At 36.2% G+C, this 17,593-nt stretch overlaps 1 non-coding gene across 1 annotated transcript; it reads left to right on the forward strand.

The window, feature by feature from the left end:
* The first annotated feature begins 2,669 nt into the window (after positions 1-2,669).
* LOC121100837 lies at positions 2,670-2,774 on the forward strand. The gene has a single exon (XR_005832628.1). It is a non-coding gene; the product is annotated as a U6 spliceosomal RNA (small nuclear RNA).
* The last annotated feature ends 14,819 nt before the right edge of the window (positions 2,775-17,593 follow it).

Below are 17,593 nucleotides of genomic sequence, written 5' to 3' on the forward strand. Positions count from 1 at the left end.
CAGCAGTGGAAGAAAACAGAGCAGAAGACAGAATATTTCTACCCTTGATTTATTATAGGATACATAGAGAATAACATCCTATCCTTTCTTAAGATACCTTCTAACATTATTCTGATGAAAGCAATGTTCAAATTATACATTTCATGGCATTTTATTAGCAATTATTGTAACAGTGAGCACAAAGGATTTACATCACATGATATTTCCTTCCTGTATTTCTAGAAAACCACAGATCTTTCTGTAGTAATGACAATGAGTATATACAAAAGGATAACGTACTTCCTTAGACTTTTACTTAATTAACACTGAATGGAATTATGCTTAGAATAAATAAAAGATGAACAGCTCTTTTCATTCTTATTCTCTTTTTCCCAACAAAAATAATTTATAATTTCAACTTTTCCTGCTGCTTTTCCAAAATCCTAGTTTTAAATCCAATCAAAAGATGCTAACATATTCCAAAGTGAGAGAATGCTTTGGATTCTGTACTACTCCTGTCTTCTTCATCTTTAAGAAATTTTAAGTCTTTTCTTTCCCAAGCTGCCAGTTACACTGAATTGTTCTGAAATGTGAATGAATTTTTTTGTGTCAATATGAGCTTCCATCGACTACAGCAACAATAAGAACTTCACACTTGTCATTTACTAAAACCTGCCTTTTGAGCCCTGTCAGTCATGGGCCTCTACATGTGTGTTTCTTGGTTGGAGCAGCGTTGTTTTATGGCAGCTTCTGTTTAGGAATTCATGTTGCTACTTGGCATTTATGTAGTTCAGCTGTTAGAGAGTCAGAGTAAAAGGAAAGAAAACATGCAGGAGTGAACGTTTCAGGAGCTAAGAGGGAAATAAGAAAGGGCTCTGGGTTATGAAATAACAATGCCAGCCATGTGGCAGCAGTAAACCACAGGCACACCCCCTTGGTTTAGGACAGACAGTGTGGCAGAGCAGACACAGCTCACACCCATCCTGCTGACCTGGGTGGCCGAGTGCTATTATAAAGGGCAAGTGTTGTATGAAATATTAGCAGCTACGTTCAACTTTCCAGCTTTTTCATTCCTTTACAACATTGAGCTTGATTACAACGTGTGCCACTGAGTTTAGATGTGCTTAAAGCAAAGACAAAGAAACTCTGGAAAAGATAGGCATACAGATGAAAAACTAAATACTTTGGTCCCTAACCAGGGTTGACAGAACTGTGCATGATTCATAATATGGGCTCAAATATGTCCAGAAATTCAGATATTTATCCAACATTTATCTGCATAAAACCATATCCCTTGGGGCTCTTGCTTTTAAATGGGAAAATAATAGGAGCAGGCTTTCTCTGGGGTTCTCAAACACTTTGAGCTTATTAGTCTCAAATCACTAGGAACCTTGAATTTAGAGATTTGAGGTTCAGGGAGCAAGCTTTTTTAGAATATGTAAACAAAGAGCAATGCAAATTAAATTTCACCCCTTTTCCATGTAACTCCAGGAAAGGTAATATAGGTTTCAATTTTGTTTAACTGACATCTTCTATTTGTGTTTGCCAAGGAAAGAATGTAGTTTTCTATGGGTTCTTCAGAAGATGTAGCTTGTAAAGAGAGCTAAATAGGCAGAGATAAAATAAAAAAATGTATAGAAGTTAACAAATTTTCTTCAAAAATAATTGCTTCCATTCTACAGATGCTCTACATCTTTAACTAAATAATTTGAGACTTGTGTGTAATGCATTTTTTTATTTGTTGTGAAGTCCATACTGTAACATATCCATGTTTTATTAGTATTTTAATATTGATATATTAGTATTTTCATATTATCTTGGTAGAAAACCTCTCTAAAACAACCAAATGCAAATGACTATGAATAACAAATGAGACCATCAGACTTTAAGATATGAGGACAACATAATATTTATAGCAGATCTCATTCATTTCCAACTTTTTTGGGCACATACATATATTCTAGCAGCATTTATGCTCACCCATTTTTAGTTTAAAAAAAAAACTTCAATCTAATAACTGAAATGGTATATTCATTATGGCAAAAATTATCCACACACTGTATGTGTACTGATAGTGCCCAACAGTAAGAATGCTTTGTATTTGTACACAATGAACAATGCTCTTACACCTAATATCTCTTCGCTTACAATGCAAAAAAAATGACAGCTAAGGGTATATACAGCAATTTTCAAGCACTTACAGTTTCCTTCTTTTTAGTCATTTGCCAAACCAGAAGAGTAAATTAAATTGCCTTGCTTTTCTCTTCCACACTTAAAAATATATTTCAACAACTGTTAGAGACTTAGGACTTCATTGTTATAATATAATGAAGTAGTTAACTGAGGCACAGAATCAATCAATTTTGTGTTTCAAAAGCTCAGCAACAGAAGTATTCTTAAGGTAACAAAATACTAGATGACCAAAAAAATGTTAAGTATTCAATTAACACCTCAGTGCTTCCAAAAGAGGTATGAGTTAGACGTGAGACAAAGACAGGATCTCAAGCATAGTGTTATGCCAAGCACGGCACAATACTGGGGAGTTGCTGACTTTTCTTTTCCAAAGGGGCTGACAGGATAGTTATAATTGACTATTAGAAATAAAGTCTTAAGAGATTTAATAAATGAATCCTGTAAAAAGGTTACAAACTAATATGTAGTCATAACTTACTTTTGAAACTCACTTATGTGTGCTCACTTCCGCAGCACACATACCACAGTAGGAACAATATAGAGAAGAGTAGTGTGGCCCCTGCACAGAGCACACGCACATTCGTGAAGGAATCTCTGTATGTCAGGGAGTGCCAGGGACTAGGGGATGTGGCGAAGATACTGACTACAAAGGACCACAGTGGAACTTTTGGGTGGTAACAAAAATGTTCTGTATCATGATTGTAGTAGTGGTAACGTGACTGTATCCATTTGTCAAAACCCATCAAATTGCAGTCTTACAGTTGGTGATTTTATTGTGTGTGAGTTACATCTCAATAAAGCTGAAAAAAGAATTCTGACTCTTTCTTTCACCCCATGCACTAACTGGGATAATACAATTTCATGAAAAGCACAGGGATTTTTCCCCTCTATTCTTCTTTGCTTGAGGAATTCAGACTTGGCAGAACCAGCAGGTCTTTCAACAATTTATCAACCTCTTGCAATCAAGTAAAAATTCACCCATTTTTAGATACTGAAATAAGTAATTATTTCAATGGAATATCTAACAGTTGCTTATCACTAAACTAAGGGAAATATTGAGGGAACACAGAAAGCCTTATTCTTTTTTTTTTTTTTTTAAGATTTTATTTTTAAGTAATCTCTACACCCAATGTGGGGCTTGAGCCTACAACCCTGAGATTAAGATTTGCAAACTCCACAGACTGAGCCAGCCAGGCACGCCTTGAAAGTAAAATGATCAATCACTAGTTCTGTGTTGTTCTCAAAAAACAAAAGACTTTAAGGACAAAATCTTTCTTTAAGATAAAGATTATTACTCACCTTTTGATCACCAAGATCTAATTTCTTTCTCCAACCATTCAAGTTAAAACTTTGAAAAAAAAATATGCACATTATGCACATAAAATATGTATTTTTCTGTCTCCAATACATACACTGAGGCCAACAGATTATTTGATGAAATCAATAATGTAGAAAAGAGCTACTTTTGTCTTTTCTCCTTCTAGACTTTTTTTTTTTTTTTTTTTTGCAGACCAGTCTGATGAGGTGGGAAAAAATGAAGCTTGAAGAAAACTGAAGCTAAAAACAATAGAGAAGATTGATTAACCCCACGTTATCAGGTTAAGTGTCAACAGCAAGAAGCTACTGGGCTTCTGCAGTGTTTTCCTCTAAACTTTCAGCCTTACATCCGTCAAACCTCAAGATAACTATCCATCATGGAGTCAAAGTGGCGAACAACTGTGTGGTCCTTTGATAAGGGACAGTGTCACAATTTGTCTCCTTCTCTTCCCACAGATCGCCTCTAATGGGGTAAAGCCAGGCCACAACAGCTGCAAAGAGCCCAATGACATTCTTTAGTAAAAAAGAAATTCTCAGAAAATATGCACAGCAGGAATCTACACAACCTTCAAAAAGTATCTAAACTCAATGATTATCTAATTGTTCTGTGACAATTATATTTGTTCTTCCTAGACACTAATATTGATAAACCACTTTTTAAGTATAATTAAATGGCAGGATTGTGATACATTTAAAAATGTGATGATGTTAACAATCCCCTGAGAGCTACAATGCAGCATCTATATAACTAAGTAACATCTAAAATCTGTAGCTGGACTATATTAGCATTTACGCAATGCCTACAAGGAGGTAATTCATACATTTAGATGTATGATACAACAGAATATCATCTATGCCATTTAAAAATGGAGCCATCATCTCTGCAAAAAAAAAAAAAAAAAACAGCATAACTAATGAAGAATGCTTAGCAGCATAGAAAATAACTATGTCATAATATTAGGAGAAAGAAAGCAAACTTCTAAAATATGAATTATGATTACAATTATGTTAATAAATATTCATGGGAAAAAAGTACTTGAAAGTTTATGCAGTATACCAATTGGTATATTAGAGTAGTGAGAATATGGACAATAATTTTTTCTGCTCTGTTTTACAAATGTTTTCAAGTTATTTTATTCCTTCTTGACATTTTTTTCTCTACACACTTGAAAACTAACCAGGTTTACATTAAGATTCCCTTCCCTAACATTCCATATCTGCAAATATTACTTTTAAAAGAAAGAGCTCTAAATCATCACCATCATCAAGGAAGATGTCATCTCAAGCTGACCTGTAACTACCCTATTGTGGGCCAAGAGATCCCAGCTTCTTGAGTAGGAAGCAGCTCTATTCAAGGATAGTGAGAAAAAAAGTAATCCTAGGTAACTGTTCTGAGGCTTCGTCTTGCCACTCTGTCTTTCCAGTGGAATGCAATAAAGTAGAAATGAGGGAGGAGAAATAAAGATTTAGTTCAGAATCTCATGGGACACCCTGATGACCAAGCCAAAGTAGTTATTCTGCTCCATCCTGAGCACGTTTCTCCCCTTAAGTTATAGTATAACTTCTTTTGCCTTCACATTTGCTCTTGGAGTTCATTTTAGACTGATTTTATGTGTATAAAAATATTTAAGTGGGAAACACTGAGTTTCCCCAGGCTTCAAGCCACCTTCTGATAAGATAGTCCCTTAGCCCATATATGTCCCCCAACATTCTCCAACAATCATGGTATCTGAAGCACATTCTTCATTGTCTTAAAGGCATTTTAGTGTATTGGGTTTTTACCAAAATGCAAACACCTATTAAAGAAGTGTGATTAGCTAGTATCATTTTCAATTAACATTTATGTTGGGACTGGAAAAGGATATGGGCAAAACAAAACCTATGAGAATGAGACAGTGGCTAGGAATAGGAACTGCCAAAATGGAGGGAAGTTTATTGAAGGGCAAGGGAGGGACAAAGCAAATGAAATCTGCTGCATTCACCATTTGATCCTGGGCCAATCCTGTTGATTCTTGTTGAGTAAAAAATGTGAACTTTAGAATTGGAACAATTTGGATTCAAATCCTGTCTCTACTGCTCAGCAATTGTGAGGACATAGATCAGTTACCTAACCTGCCTCAATAGTGTGTTTTCCTTATCAGCCAAAAAGGAAAGTAACATATACTTCATGAAAATATTTTAAGTAACAAATAAAATAATTGTGCATTTAACCATGTATAATCGGAACTTCACAAATGTTCATTACTATTCCCTTCATTTTCCCTTTCTTCTCATTTTCTTCTGCAAATTAGGGATTCAACATACTCCCTAAATTCACAGAGAGTTTTGACACCCTATTAAAGACAGTTAACTAACATCATTGTCTCCATGATGGTCAAGATTAGACTTCCAAAGGCCATGCTGGCTCCTAAGGATTCTACTTTCTGTCTCAAAGAAAAGATCCAGGTCTGTTTTCTAGCTCTTTCAGTAAATGGCATAGAAACTCCACTTCTGTACTTCTTGGATGAAAAATTCAAACTGCCTGTTCCATACTAATCTGTTACAGAACGTAATGAGCTCCCCAGATGTGGGCTGTTTGAGAGAGGAGCCACATGCAGAGATCAGTAGAGAAGTGACTCTCATCACGAGCCCCCAGATGAGGCCTCGAAAATTCAGAGGGCATCGCAAAAAGCTATGAGAAGCCCAGCTATAAGCATGCAGTGCCCACTGACCGTCCCAAATGTAAAGTTTTACTCAACCTGAAAAACTGTCAAAGACGTTCGTTCTTAATTAGCAACACATATACCCTGCAAACTGAATAGCAAGAAAGTTCTGATTGTAGAGTCTTTGGTTTGTCACATACAAACTGTTTGGAAGTCCCAAGTTCCAAAACATTATGAAAAAAATCTTCCAAGGATGTAGGGTAAGACATAACTAGAGTACAAGCCAGTTGGGTTTTTTTTTTTTAATTTTATTTTTATTTTTTATTTTTTGGATCTATGGGTTAGAATTAAAAACAGCTCAAACAACAATCTGTGGCATGTTAATTGCTTTGTACCTGATCTTCCCATGAAGTCAGCAGGAGTTTTGCCACTGAAGAACTATGAGAAGGATGGTTTCTGCTAGGACCAAAAACTGCTACCAGCTATTCCAGTTTGATGGGAAAATTAAGTCCACAGTATGTGTAATAATAATCCATAAGCATGCTCTAACAGCATTTAGCATGCAAGCATTATTTCTGACAGTACTTTCAAATAAAAACAAATATGACTCAACCTTTAAACGTGGATAATTATGAACTTTGGGTCTATTAGACTAGAAATAGAATGAAATTCCTAACATAAAAAATGAGGGATACTTTGCATGTCCTTTTTCTTTGCTTTACATTTCAAAAGCAAAAAAGGAAAAAAAAATATTTTTACTGAAGCTTTTCCATCCATGAGGAACCACTTCACACACACACACACACACACACACATACACACACACACACACATCCTAATACATGAACATATCTTCTGGAGTGCTAAGCATGTGATATACATGATAAAGCATTGCTATTCCCAGAAATATGGCTCTAAAATAGTCATATGTGACTATTCAATGAAGAGAGTGTTTAGGATAGTCCAATTTGAGAAAGCTGTGTTACAAGATCAGATTCTATTTTTAGGCTGGATTTTTCTAGACAGATGTTGAAAACCCATAAAGAGGATTTTAAAAGTGTTATTACTGGTAAGTTATTGCACCCTTAATGTGGTCCGTACTGTGGCAATAGAAGCTTCAGGAAAACATCTTTTCTTTCCGTCTCTTTCTCTCTTTAAACTTTATTTATAGCCTTGCAAAAGACTAGCATTCACATAACCCGCCTTTGCAGGCGTGCCAGAAGATTAATGATATCGCAGTGTTCTTGAGAACAAAAATGTGTCTACCACTGTGTTGAATAATCTCTCCTTTCACACATTAAAAGTGAGATGAGGCCTACTTTAGAAAGCAAGGACAATGTGTCGCAAAGAGTTAGTTGGCTTAAAGACATACCCGTATTGCTATCCTGAATCACAAATTGTTTTCATGCATGTTATCTTGAGAATAAGAAAGCTTTTATCACCATCCCTTTTTTTTTAATTTACATAGAGCCTCAAAATCTGACTTTTTCCAGCATTTTTTACAATCTGTTGCTTGTAAGAATTGAGAATTTAGAGAAAATTGTTCATTGTGACCTCTTTTATGTCTACTGAAATTTAGCTGAGAAGAGTGAAAGCTAAAGATTTAAATATGATAGATGTAGTCATTTATGTTAAAGCTACTTTTGCTTATCCTATAGTAATAATAACTCAATTTTTATCAGAACTTTTTCTGATGCCGTGCACCATGCTAAGTATTCAATTTATATCATCTCATTTAATCCTTGTGAAAATCCATAGAGATAGTTACTACTATTATCCCCCCTGATGGAGGAGAGAATTTATGTTTAGAGAGATATAGAACTCACCCTAAACCACTCCTCCAGTAAGTGACGGAACCACAGTTCAAATCCAGGTTTGGGGAACTTCAATGCCATGCTCTTAATCACTATGATACACTGCCTCTTGGGCAATATTAATTTAATATAGACTTTCATTCAACCAGGTGATACTTAGATGCTTATAATTTTCAGGAATTTTATCACCGGTATTTAGTTATATGCCATATACCAGTCACTGCCACTGGTCTTTGGAATCATAAAAGTGAGTAAAACATAATTCTTTCTCCCCAAATGTAAGTGGGGACAACAGAGCCAACTTAAGACCTTTTCAGGCTCTAATCATTCAGAGTTTTCTAAATCCACCTAACCCCAAATAAAACATTAAAATGCACTCACATCTCACATTTAATATAATCACATAACTACATATGAGTTGTGTTACAGTTGCTTGAGATTATTTTTATGTGCATTTTAATAGTCATTAATTTTTCATAACTTATAGCCAATATATGTTCTTTTCCAGAGTCCCAGACATTTTTACCCAGGTTCTCTGCCTATAATGCCTAACAGTACATTGGCCCTCGTGGGAAAGACAGAAAAGCAAACTAGGAAAGCAACACAATGTGGTAGAAAACAATATAGAAAAGCAAACTAGGAAAGTGGCACATTGTGGTAAGAAAATAATACAGATACGTGCAAAGAATTATGGGAGCCAAAGGTATCACTTCACAGGTTAAGGGACATTGAAGGAAAATCTTAAGAGTTTGAGTGGGAGTTTACCAGGCAACAAAACCCTCATTTACAAAGCTACTGAGCTACAAACATATATGATATATCCAAGAAATGTCAAATAATACTGTGTGACTTAAGAACAGTATTTGGGCAGCATGATAGAGATGGAGGCTTACAATTCAATGTCATTGTATGTTTTCCTTTATTGGAAGGAAATTTTAATATATATTAAACTGAAAATTCTGTTTCTTTACTGTACTGAACTTAGCAGCTTGGTGTTCTCTAAAACATAATATAAATTATAATTAATATTCTTCTGCAGATTTTATTGCCAATTTTCCTAAAGGAACGACACTAAGAATATTGATTCATCAGGAAGTATTTATAAATCTGGGCTACTATGCTATATATATGTGCATTTATACTATTTATACTATTTATAGTTTGCATCATACATACAGTATATTCATTATGTATGTATACTATATACCATAAATATAGAGAATAGTAAATACAGGGGTGCCTGCGTGATTCAGATCGTTAAGCGTCTGCCTTTGGCCCAGGTCATGATCCCAGAATCCTGGGATCAAGCCCCACATTGGACTCACTGCTCAGTGGGGAGTCGGCTCCCTCTGCCTATGCCTCTTTCCTGCCTTGTGCGCGCACTCGCTCTCTCTCTCTCTCTCAAATAAATAGTAAATACAGAGTATGTGTATATATACATATATATGTATACGTATCAGGGATTATATATAAGCTTTATGTCCACAACCTTAATATTTCTTCTTAAATTATGAAATACGTCCAGAACCGACCAAATCCTTTATTTCCCATTAAAACTATAAGGCAAAAAAACCTGACCAAAAAAAAAAAAAGCCTTTGAAAGTAAATGAAAAGATTTTTTAAAAAAGTAAATGAAAATGTTTGAGGGTGAAACCATCTGTACAAGTGGGGAAAAACTTAATTTGCAACATTTTTTTAAGTAATTATCTTGAAAATATTTAATCTGTTAAAATAGTGTGTCTTCTTTAATAACTTAGTTCAATAGAAGGGGAAGATAAATAGCTCAGTTAAAGAGTCTCTGAATTAAGTATCTTTTAAAATACTGGAGCGAAGATGCTGTTCTATATTTTTTGGTAGTTAGAAATGGGGGAAGGGTTCTGAGAATAAGACCAACGAAAATAATAAACCAACCAAACAGACTAATACTACTACAACTTCAAAGCTATGTCATCTGAGAACTCTTGATCTAAATGAAAATGAAAGATTATAAACTCAGAGTTTATCAAATAAATGAGTTTTGACCTTGTGAAGTAGTAGAAAAAAGGATGAATAATCATTTTAAAACATAGGCTGAAAAAAAAATTAGGACACACAATGAAAAAAATATATGAAAAAAAGTCACAGAGAACTGAGAAAAATTCTCCCCTCAAACTATGATGTGAAGGCTTTAGACCTATGCTTACTAATATAAATGGGCTGAATAGAATACAACATGTATGACTATGGCCAGACAAGACTTGGATTGCTTCCCAATGCCTAGATGTTTGTGCTGAGACTGACACCAGATTAAATTATGTTGTAATGGCATCAAATGGGGCATCACCCCAAGGTCACAAAACTCTGTGCCTTAAAATCTTACTCCTGATTTACTCTTTATTTGTACGATGCTCTAATGAAATTCTCTATTTTCTCTTCTTTTAAAAAAAGCAAAAATGAGCTTTGACCCATTTCTCACTATTTTTGTTTGAAAGTCACAGCTTATTATACATACACTTACATATTTTTATCCTTTACATTCTAAACGACCAAAATTAAGCTACATGTTAAGGACATAACCTTGAAAAATATGGACATGAGGGGTGCCTGGATGGCAGTCGGCTAATCGTCCGACTCTTGGTTTCAGCTCAAGTCATGATCTCAGGGTCATGGGATCGAGCCCCATGTCAAGCTCCGAGCTCGGGGTGGAGCAGAATTGGGACTCTCTCTTCCTTTCCTTCTGCTCCTCACCTCTGTTCTCTCACGCTCTCTCAAATAAACAAATAAGTCTTTAAAAAAAAAAAAAGAAAAAATATGGACACAATCCTTGCCCTGTTGGAATTAAAGTCCAATAGGGACAGAGAGGTAAGTAGACAACTGCAAAACAACATAATACATGTTATAATAATAAAAAAAAAAAAAGTAAAGGGGTTATGAGAAATGTTAAGAGAAATTATTTGGAGGAATCAATGTTTTGTTTCCTAGAAGAAATAAAATCTAAGCTAAAACCTCAAGTATAATTATCAACTTAAGATAGAGAAGGGTGGGGAAATCAGGGAAGTGCTTCAGGCAGGAGAAACAGCATGTACAAAATGCCAGAGGTAGAAAGACATGGATTCTATGGAGGTGTGAAAATTGGAGAGATAAGCAAAGGCCAGTTCACACAGGGCCTTATACAGCATGTCAAGGAAACAGTATTTCCAAGCTGAAGAAGAACATAATTAGGTTTGTTTTGTAGAATCATCTGCTATCTTCTATGTAGAGAATTGAAGACAAGACAAGAGGTAAGGAGACCAATTGTAACAGCGTTGTAGTAGGTCAGGCAAGAGGCCAATCAGAGGATGGACAGTTGAGATAAAGAAAGATTAAGGAAATATTTAAGATGAAAAATATATAAGACCTAATACCGTATGTAGTTAGCCAGTGGAAGAATGAAAGAAACAAACATAACCCTCGGGTTTAATGAGCAGCTGGGTAAAGGATGGCACCATTTAATGGGTTGGAGGGTGTGGGGGTGGGGGTATCATGAGACAGGGAAGATGACAAGTCCAATTTTCAACATGTTGAGTGTGAAGTTCATAGGGGATGCCTAGTAGACAGGTGGGTATAGAAGTCTGATGCTCAGTATTGAGGTCTGGGCTAGAAACAGAAATTTAGAAGTAATCAGCTTAAAGGTTCTGTAATAATTCAAATCCTAAAACCAAGTAAGATTGGCCAAGAGAACAACAAGACAAAGGCTGAGCCCTGACAAAGCCTAACATTTAGAGAATGAAAAGAAAGGCACACTCAAAAAGTACTGTAGAAGAGATGGCAGAGAAAACTTGATGGAAATAAGAAGACTGGGAAGAGAAAGAGGGAGTGCTCAACAGTGTCCAATATGGTTGAGAAGTCAAGCAAGGCAAAGAGAAAAAAAGGAGACAGAGAAAGAGAGAAGTCAAGAAGGCAAGGATTTAAGAGGTGTCTATTCTCCTTATAGAGACTGTTTGGTGACAAAGAAGATAGACTATTAGCATATATAAAAATACATGTGTGTATATACATAATATACACATATGTATGGCTTTATACACATTCATTCAGTTATCATAACAACATCATCTGGTAGGTACTGTTAGTATGCTTTTATCAAGATGAGAAAATGGAGACACAAAGAAGAGACAATTTTTCCAAGGTTAAACAGCTAGTAAGTGGTAGAGCCAGAAATTGAAATTGGTTGAGGACTTGAGTGGGAGGTGAAAGAATATAGATTAAGAGTGCAGATAATTCTTTCTAGCAATATCACTAATTTTCAAAGATAGTTTTGTCTGGGCAGATTGTCTCTGCTTATCAGGTTCAAGCTATGTGGTGAATACTACCCAAATTGCAGACTGACTCTCGAGATAACAAATGGCTTATGGAGAAATGCTTTAAAAAATCCAATGTGTTTAAATGGCAGTGATAACAACATGAAAAAAATTTTTTCCAATGTACCATCTCCATGAGTTTTGAAAACAGTACACTATTGTTGCTCCTTAAACCTAAAACAAGTGTAACCCTTGCCTGGAGCTACTCCAAGAATCATACCAAGAAAGTTCTCCCAATGGATCCACCAAAATAACTGGAATCTTGAACGATGAGTTTTAATTGTTAGTATGTCTTTATGAAGTACCTATTACATGTATGCATTGTCTGTTTAGAGTGCTGTCCTTCCAGAAACATCTTAAGGAAACCAGGATCCATTTGGTCAATTTGCGCCACTGTAGAAAATTAGTTAAATGATAAATTGTCACAAAGTTGAAATTTCTTAGTATGGGTGAAATACCACTCATTCGTGTGGGAGAAGAAATTTCTCCATAATTTTCTTTTCATTTCCAAATATTTGGGGAATATTGCATAGCCACATTCATCATCTGCTAGTATCTTATTATAAACCATTGTTGGATGAGAAACCACATTAAAGTATTTGCTATTTGCAGGATTTAGTACTCTAGTACAAGTAAGTTTTAACATGGTATGACTGAGAGCATAATTAGAAAATCTCTTTTTAAACCAGATTTAGAAACAGCGTGATCTCTGGAGTTTAAAAAAAAAGGTGAAAAAAAGATACTTAAGTAAAATTATTAAAATTGTGATAGGCCAGCAGTTTTTGGAAAGTTTAGGAAACCATCATTCAATTACAATATTCAATTTGGTAGTTTCTTTTGTGTCTCTTCATTTAAAAAAAAAATCATATCCAGAAAAGAAAATCAATAGTGTGTACAGTCGCCTCAGGATTTTTCTTTGGCCAAAACTGCCTATTTTTCATAATTGAATTTCCCAGTGACAGTCCCATGAACTTTATTGCCAGGTTGACTAGCTGAAGACACTCGATTGTCCCCCCACCATACAAAGAATTGAAGGGATGCTGAACACAACTAACTTGAAATTGGGAAAGACAATGATTTGTTTTTAACCACAAAAGGCATACTACTACTTAGATGAGCCAAAATTTTGGAACAAAATAAGTTTGTTTCCAATATTCTAATATGTTACATCGGCCATGTCAAAATGAGGTTACACTTTCCCTAGGACAACCCTGAGATTCCTGAGGCACTCCTCCAAACCTCACTGTTCTACTAAACATGAAGTCTATCCTGTCACCTCAGAAACAGGTTACAGTGCCCTCCTCCGCTGACAAGAGACACCTTAGGAGTTGTAGCCCTGTGCTTGGCCACAGGTCTTATTTTAGCATTACACACCTGATTTTCAAAGGTTATCTTTCCTAAATTAAAGGAAGAGTGAGACTGAGATGTGAGGGCTCCCCTGTGCTGACTGTGGTTTGCTTACATAAGATCATGTAAGTTTCCCAATAAGAAACCATACCTTCCAGGTGATAAATGGGTCAAATTCACAGAATATTAAAAGTGTGGGAGGGAGGTTGGGAGAAAAGGAGGCTTTCCTGCTTTCTATTTCAAGAATGTAGTGTAACTGGGATACTCACAAGATTTGGTCTAAAGAAAGAAAGAAAGCCATGAAGTAACAGAAAAGTGCTAACATAATAACTAGGAAATACCTCTGTGATCGCTTTTTATTTTTCTACTACTAAATGTTTTTTGTACTTTCTTCTTTATTTTTAACCACTTCTCCCCTCCTTCCTATTTGTCTTAAACTGTCCCCTCTTAAATGTAAAATATTCCTGTCACTGTGATTATGTGATCCAGTGGGATCTGTACATAAATCCCTTGATTCAGACAATTACCATTAGATTCAAACATAATGACCCAGTAGGTATCTGCCTTATATGAACTTTCACTACCCACAACACAGAAAATCCACTCGTACTGCCCTTCCTTTATTCCAAGGGTTATTACTAGGACCAGATAAAAACGACCTCCCAGGCCATTTTCATTCTAGAATCAGGAATCCTCACTGAACATACTTGTTTCCATTCTATTCCCAATTTCCTTTCTCTTCTGGCTGATAAAAGACTGAAGTCCTGGGTCTCAAGCCAAGCTACCAAGGAGTATAAAAGAACACAATAAACAGGAGAATTGGAAAAAAAACTTCCTTGTTAGTCTTGATAAATGGGGAATTGCTATCTAGCTTTCTTGCCTCCTAGTCTCATCTCCCTCTTATGTTAGTGAAGGAGTAATCTCCTTTTTGCTTTCTCAGTAATAACCATCAATCTTATCTATCAGAACCTTTCTTCAATATCCTAAATTAGCTTTAGTTTTTGCAATAAAAGTTGGCATGAAGTCTCTTTTTTTTTTTTCCAGAAACGATATATGCGACCAGAAATCAGGTACCTTGAAGTCTACATTTCTCACTCATCAAAGACAATTAATAACCCATTTTGGCTCACAGAAGCTAAAATGTTCCATCATCAATTTCTTTTTCCATTTTCTAAACAGAGACTCTTAAAGACACTTGGTGAGCACATTAAGACTACAGAATCAGCTGATGCTAATGCTATCATAATGGGTGTTCTTCTAACTTACTTTGTCAATTTATACAAAGCACCTGTTTTTTCAACCAACTACATTAAATGGTTGACTACAGTAGCAAGACCAATGTCAGAGACAGGTAGATTTAGGGTGGGTTGGCTCTGTATCCTGACAGATATGACTATTATTCTTTGTCATTTTGTCAGAAGCATCTTAAAACCCAGAAAGAATCTATAGAAACCAAATGATCCATCCCTCTGTCTTCATACTGCTAAAGGATTATTTTTCATATTTGACCACCTGAGGTCCAAAGAGGTTAAGGGACTTTCTGGATGTCCCTCTGTTAACAGTAAAAGACAACAAATAGCCCATACCTTCACACTCTTATGCATAATACTATATGTTATTTACTGTGCCCATGAAAGACAAAGTAAAATAGCCTGTTTTATGCTGTCCATAAGTTTGTAATCTTAAAAAAAAAAATCTATCATCTACACGTAACACCCAAAACACTATATTCCAGTGACTCAATTTACCAGCTATGTGAACTGGAATAAAGTACCAACTTCTCTAAACCTCAAATTCCATTTTGATAAAACGAAGAAAGTAATAATTATTTTCTTAGAGTTTTTTGAGGATAAATGAGATAATACAGAGAAAGCTCCTAAACAGTGCCTACCATGTATTAGGCATCCAATAAACAGTAGCTATTATTAGTCACCAAATCCTGGTGATTTAGATATTAAAATAATTTCTCTTACAGCTTGAATGAGATGTATTTAGGAAAAATAAAGTACTGCTTTACACTGCAGGTAGTAAACATGAAATATTAACCCAAGAACTGTAGAGGCTAGATACATAAGCAGCTACCTAAAGGGGTAATATAAACATGGCATTAACAATTGACAAAAAAGAAAAAAGACTGATGTGAGATTCCCTACTTGAGGTTGACTGGAAAAGATGAAAACTTTGCTCTTACCAATGTGCTTTGCAGTTATTATCCGATTTAGCATAGCATGACCCCATTAGGTAGCAATGTAGCTTCTCTTACATTAATTGAAGGCAGTCTATCCAAAATCCCTGACCTCTTCAAAGAACATGTAGGAATGGTCAAAGCTCAGAGGTGGAGGCGCGTGTTGTGTAGGAGGGGCAAAATACAGTGGCTCCTTGCATGTCCAATTACATATGCTTTTAGACATAGCTTATGAGTAACAAAGATGATAAAAACAAAATCCTCTGTTATGCTGGTCGTTTTCCTACCCGAGGCTCAGGTGAGACCTCTCAGCGTGGCGCCACACCCACCTGCGGAGGAGCACTGCAATCAGTGGGTAGCCGCTTCTCTTACCTTTCTAATGCAGTACGTTTGGGTCTCTGTGGTGCAGAGAGGGCTTCAGCCTCACGGCCAACTTCTAGGATTCCTCTCAGTGGTGCCTTGTTCATAAATAGTTGTTAGCTGTTCTTCTTGTGAGGAGGCCCGAAGTCAGAGACCATTTATGTCGCCATCTTGGTGACGTCACTCTCCCTCGGTCCAGCAGCAAAGGATACTATTGGCCTCCTTCACTTCTTTGAAACGCCGACTTCGCCGGCATTTAAAGCACCACGCTACCTAAGCATTTTGCTTTGCAACCATTCTAGCCATCCAATTGTGAATGTCCACTGCATGCCAATCTTATTCCTTTAAACCCCAAAAGAATAAGCCCCATCCAATGACAAAGTTTTAAGTATCTTGGTAAATGAGACTCCTTTTACTAGAATTTGGGTATTTCTACTTCATACTAATACCAGGACTGAATTATGACAACGATGATTAGCCAGGAATTTATAAGACTGTTTCTTTACAGGGAGACCATTAGCATTATAGATCTCAGCATTCCTTTAAGAATGAAGATTCAGGGGCGCCTGGGTGGCTCAGTGGGTTAAGCGTCTGCCTTTGGCTGAGGTCGTGATCCCAGATCCCGCAGCCAGCTCCTTGCTCAGCGGGGAGTCCGCTTCTCACTCTACCCCTCCCCCTGCTTGTGCTCGCTATCTCAAATAAATAAAATCTTTAAAAAAAAAAAATGAAGATTCAGCTTGGTTTTTAACTTTGTTGGAACTCCTTCACCCCTTTGCTGGTTAAGTGTACTGGGCAGAGTGGTGAACTGGTGAGCCCTGGAAAGGCCTAATGCCATCATTGAGTGTTCTAATAACCTTTTTTTTTTTATATATCAGCTTTTCTGCATATAGAAGAACAATTCATACACTTGCTAAAGCTAGAAAAGTGAAGCATCCAGAGATATTGCTTTCCAATAAAGTAATAATGCTCCATTAGCTGTTTTGCTGTTACATGTTTTACCACGGACGTCTCTTCTTTAAGCCGTCTTGCCGTATGTGGCCCTGTGATAAATTTTATCAGTGGTCAGCGGGACAGGGTTGCAGGCTGGGCAGTAGCACAGTGGCTTTTTATCTGGCTTAGTTCCCCCTGCCATGCCCCCCACCCAAAGCAGCATTTTCTTGGCGTAATTTATGTTGTGGCATTTCTGTCAGTAGATATGGTGTCAGCAATTTGTGTTCCTAATGGAAGTTTACATGGAAATGAGATACTTAGCCACAGAGTAACATTAAGGATGGGATAAACATAATAAAAATTGTAATGCAAAGGTGTTGGTGCCTGCTCGTATATTTTTTAAAATTCTGAAACAAGGATTGTCTTTTGCCAGCAAAGTTTGTTTTCCAAGTCTAAAATACTGGCATATAAGTAATATGTATAGAGCACACCCATTCACAGTTAAGG

Source organism: Ursus maritimus, unplaced genomic scaffold (assembly GCF_017311325.1).
Source record: "Ursus maritimus isolate PB19 unplaced genomic scaffold, ASM1731132v1 scaffold_5, whole genome shotgun sequence".
Lineage (NCBI taxonomy): Eukaryota > Metazoa > Chordata > Mammalia > Carnivora > Ursidae > Ursus > Ursus maritimus.